This window comes from Hyla sarda, chromosome 9, assembly GCF_029499605.1.
Source record: "Hyla sarda isolate aHylSar1 chromosome 9, aHylSar1.hap1, whole genome shotgun sequence".
NCBI lineage: Eukaryota > Metazoa > Chordata > Amphibia > Anura > Hylidae > Hyla > Hyla sarda.
In genome coordinates, this window is record NC_079197.1 from 73,770,962 (window position 1) to 73,776,961 (window position 6,000).

Here is a 6,000-nt window from a genome sequence, read left to right on the forward strand (position 1 = left end):
ATTGGGGTGAAAATCACAGAAGAATTGTGAGAAAACCGTCTTATACAGGTACAGACACTATATTATGAACTACACTAACTTTACAGCCCCTGTAGCATAGTCAAATAAAAAAAAATCCTGGAATACTCCTTTAAGCTAAATGTTCCTTTAAAAGCATCTGATATACAGTATGTATACAGCACAGAAGAAGCTGCATTTTACGGCACCTATAGATTTATAGTGGATTAGTTTCAGGAGTGCAGCGAAAGAGCAGAAAGTCACATTACAGGTCTGAAGAGTGGAAGCTATTATTAGGCATTTAATGTGTCAGCCTATTACACAATGTTATGCAAAAGACATAGAGGGAGAGGCTGTGTTTAATTCACATATTTTTCTTTTCTTCCCCAAATCCAGGATAAAACACTGGAAAAAGGTGCAAATCTCTCCTCTACAGTTTTTCTCTGTTTTGGTTTCACTCCTGGTTTTAGCTACAAAACCTGACTAAAAGCTATGTGTGAACTCTAACATAACCCTGTAATGTCCACTTGGTCCTTAGCTTGACAGCGTGTGCGCACTGGTAGTAAGGGGGCAAGCATAGGGGAAAAAACTGAATTCAGCTAAATGAAAAGGAATGTCGGCTGCAATGATCTATTTTACCATTACGGACAATAATCCTTTTATATTTTATACAATGGATCATTGGTAAAGGCTTAAGACTGACTACTGCCAGGCAGAGGAAACAAGGTGGGTGTGATGGGAAAATGATGGACGATCAATGCTGGGATAGCTTGGTCAGCCCCAGAGATGAATGGAAAGGCAGGGTGTATGCCCAACCATCGCTCCACCCAAACCTGTTGGTGTGATCAATGGGGCAGATCAAAGACCAGAGGGGACTGTGGGAAATAACATGTGACCTCTGTATTACCCTGCATGGACATCAGAGATAGAAACAGTTCTATACATGTTGATGGAAACTATGGAGCAATGAAATGGAACACTAAAGTAATGGAAAACTATTAGCAATAAATATGATAGATAGAAACAGTTCTATACATAGAAAGTAATGGAAAACTATTAGCAATAAATATGATAGATAGAAACAGTTCTATACATAGAAAGTAATGGAAAACTATTAGCAATAAATATGATAGATGATACATAGATGTATAGATGATACATAGATAGATGGATGGATAATACATAGATGGATGGATGGATGATACATAGATGGATGGATGGATGGATGATACATAGATGGATGGATGATACATAGATGGATGGATGGATGATACATAGATAGGTGGATGGATGATACATAGATGGATGGATGGATGATACATAGATGGATGGATGGATGGTACATAGATGGATGGATGATACATAGATGGATGGATGGTACATAGATGGATGGATGGTACATAGATGGATGGATGATACATAGATGGATGGATGGTACATAGATGGATGGATGGTACATAGATGGATGGATGATACATAGATGGATGGATGGTACATAGATGGATGGATGATGAATAGATAGATAATAGATTGATAGATAGATGATACACAGATGGATGGATAGATGATACATAGTTAGATGATACATGGATGGATGGATGGTACATAGATGGATGGATGATGAATAGATAGATAATAGATTGATAGATAGATGATACACAGATGGATGGATAGATGATACATAGTTAGATGATACATGGATGGATGGATGATACATAGATAGATAGATAGATAGATAGATAGATGATACATAGATAGATAGATGATACATAGATAGATAGATGATACATAGATAGATGATGGATAGATAGATGGATGATATATAGATAGATAGATAGATGATAAATAGATAGATGATACATAGATGGATGGATAGATGATACATAGATGATACATAGATAGATAGATGATACATAGATAGATAGATGATACATAGATGGATGATATATAGATAGATAGATAGATAGATGATACATAGATGGATGATACATAGATAGATAGATGATACATAGATAGATAGATGATACATAGATGGATGGATAGATGATACATAGATAGATAGATGATACATAGATAGATGGATGGATAGATGATACATAGATGGATGGATAGATGATACATAGATGGATGATACATAGATAGATAGATGATACATAGATAGATGATACATAGATAGATGATACATAGATAGATGATACATAGATGGATGGATAGATGATACATAGATAGATGATACATAGATAGATGATACATAGATAGATGATACATAGATAGATGATACATAGATGGATGGATAGATGATACATAGATAGATGATACATAGATAGATAGATGATACATAGATAGATGATACATAGATAGATGATACATAGATAGATGATACATAGATAGATAGATGATACATAGATAGATAGATGATACATAGATAGATAGATGATACATAGATGGATGGATGATACATAGATAGATAGATGATACATAGATAGATAGATGATACATAGATGGATAGATGATACATAGATGGATAGATGATACATAGATGGATAGATGATACATAGATGGATAGATGATACATAGATGGATAGATGATACATAGATGGATAGATGATACATAGATGGATAGATGATACATAGATAGATAGATAGATGATACATAGATAGATAGATGGATAGATGATACATAGATAGATAGATGGATAGATGATACATAGATAGATAGATAGATAGATGATACATAGATAGATAGATGATACATAGATAGATAGATAGATAGATGATACATAGATAGATAGATAGATAGATAGATGATACATAGATAGATAGATGGATAGATGATACATGGATAGATAGATAGATGATACATAGATAGATAGATGATACATAGATAGATAGATGATACATAGATAGATAGATAGATGATACATAGATAGATAGATAGATAGATAGATAGATAGATAGATAGATAGATAGATGATACATAGATAGATAGATGATACATAGATAGATAGATGATACATAGATAGATAGATAGATGATACATAGATAGATAGATGGATAGATGATACATAGATAGATAGATGATACATAGATAGATAGATGGATAGATGATACATAGATAGATAGATGATACATAGATAGATAGATGATACATAGATAGATAGATGATACATAGATAGATAGATGATACATAGATAGATAGATGATACATAGATAGATAGATGATACATAGATAGATAGATAGATGATACATAGATGGATAGATGATACATAGATAGATAGATGATACATAGATAGATAGATGATACATAGATGGATGATACATAGATAGATAGATAGATAGATAGATAGATAGATAGATAGATAGATGATACATAGATGATACATAGATAGATGGATAGATGATACATAGATAGATAGATGATACATAGATAGATAGATGGATAGATGATACATAGATAGATAGATGATACATAGATAGATAGATGATACATAGATAGATAGATGATACATAGATAGATAGATGATACATAGATAGATAGATGATACATAGATAGATAGATAGATAGATAGATGATACATAGATGGATAGATGATAGATAGATAGATGATACATAGATGGATGATACATAGATAGATAGATAGATAGATGATACATAGATGATACATAGATAGATGATACATAGATAGATAGATGATACATAGATAGATAGATGGATAGATGATACATAGATGAAACATAGATAGATAGATAGATAGATAGATAGATGATACATAGATAGATAGATGGATAGATGATACATAGATAGATAGATGATACATAGATAGATAGATGATACATAGATAGATAGATGATACATAGATAGATAGATAGATGATACATAGATGGATAGATGATACATAGATAGATAGATGATACATAGATGGATGATACATAGATAGATAGATAGATAGATGATACATAGATGATACATAGATAGATGATACATAGATAGATAGATGATACATAGATAGATAGATAGATGATACATAGATAGATAGATAGATAGATGATACATAGATAGATAGATGATACATAGATAGATAGATGATACATAGATAGATAGATAGATGATACATAGATAGATAGATGGATAGATGATACATAGATAGATAGATGATACATAGATAGATAGATGGATAGATGATACATAGATAGATAGATGATACATAGATAGATAGATGATACATAGATAGATAGATGATACATAGATAGATAGATGATACATAGATAGATAGATAGATGATACATAGATGGATAGATGATACATAGATAGATGATACATAGATGGATGATACATAGATAGATAGATAGATAGATGATACATAGATGATACATAGATAGATGATACATAGATAGATAGATGATACATAGATAGATAGATGGATAGATGATACATAGATAGATAGATGATACATAGATAGATAGATGGATAGATGATACATAGATAGATAGATGATACATAGATAGATAGATGATACATAGATAGATAGATAGATGATACATAGATGGATAGATGATACATAGATAGATGATACATAGATGGATGATACATAGATAGATAGATAGATAGATGATACATAGATGATACATAGATAGATGATACATAGATAGATAGATGATACATAGATAGATAGATGGATAGATGATACATAGATGGATAGATGATACATAGATAGATAGATGATACATAGATGGATGATACATAGATAGATAGATAGATAGATAGATAGATAGATGATACATAGATGATACATAGATAGATGATACATAGATAGATAGATGATACATAGATAGATAGATGATACATAGATAGATAGATAGATAGATGATACATAGATAGATAGATGATACATAGATAGATAGATGATACATAGATAGATAGATAGATGATACATAGATAGATAGATGGATAGATGATACATAGATAGATAGATGATACATAGATAGATAGATGGATAGATGATACATAGATAGATAGATGATACATAGATAGATAGATGATACATAGATAGATAGATGATACATAGATAGATAGATGATACATAGATAGATAGATGATACATAGATAGATAGATAGATGATACATAGATGGATAGATGATACATAGATAGATGATACATAGATGGATGATACATAGATAGATAGATAGATAGATGATACATAGATGATACATAGATAGATGATACATAGATAGATAGATGATACATAGATAGATAGATGGATAGATGATACATAGATAGATAGATGATACATAGATAGATAGATGGATAGATGATACATAGATAGATAGATAGATAGATAGATGATACATAGATAGATAGCCATACTATATGTACACAGGGCACCGCTACCCTACTACTCAGGAAGGATAGATATGTGCCAATAACAGAGGAAGAGTACAGGAAAGGGCACACAGCAGTACCGAGAGATTACCTACATGGCTCACACCACACAGCAGCGCCGGGGGCACCATGCCCGTCTCCTCCACTTACTTCTTAGTTACATTCACATTCTCACCCCTCAGCCGCGCTGTCACTTTGTGCCAGCCACATACCAAAGATCCGGGAAGGGGGAAATCTCGCGAGAAAAGTAGTCACATGACTGAGCTTCCTGTCTCCCTGGTAACGCGAGGCCAAAAAGAAGGCGGAGTCATTCATCCATCACATGACAATGGAATGTCCTTGTGTGTTGGAGCTGCCTTATGTTGGTCATACGCTTAGCACGTGGGGCTGTTAGTTAAAGTGCTCCCCCTAGCTGCGCTGGGCTATAAATGTATAGATCAGTGTTCCTCAGCTTGTGGCTCTCTAGTTGTTGAAAAACTACAACTCCCAGCATGCCCTGAAAGATTGGCTGTCAGATTATGCTGGGAGTTTTAGTTTTGCAACAGCTGGAGAGCCACAGGTCGGGAGACACTGGTCTGGGTGACTGCCACTGATGCTCAGGTGTCAGGTATGCTGGAGAGT

At 33.0% G+C, this 6,000-nt stretch overlaps 1 protein-coding gene across 4 annotated transcripts in view; it reads right to left on the minus strand.

Annotated features, from left to right (window-relative positions):
• ATP7A (ATPase copper transporting alpha) overlaps positions 1-5,632 on the minus strand; it is a 147,318-nt gene extending 141,686 nt beyond the window's left edge. For 2 of the 4 annotated variants that reach the window (XM_056537733.1, XM_056537730.1), the window contains exon 1: positions 5,475-5,632. The gene's annotated coding sequence lies outside the window, so the exon portion shown is untranslated. Of the gene's footprint in view, positions 1-5,470 lie in introns of all 4 variants that reach the window. The other 2 variants (XM_056537732.1, XM_056537731.1) reach the window with 2 other exon arrangements.
• Between the last annotated feature and the right edge of the window lie 368 nt (positions 5,633-6,000).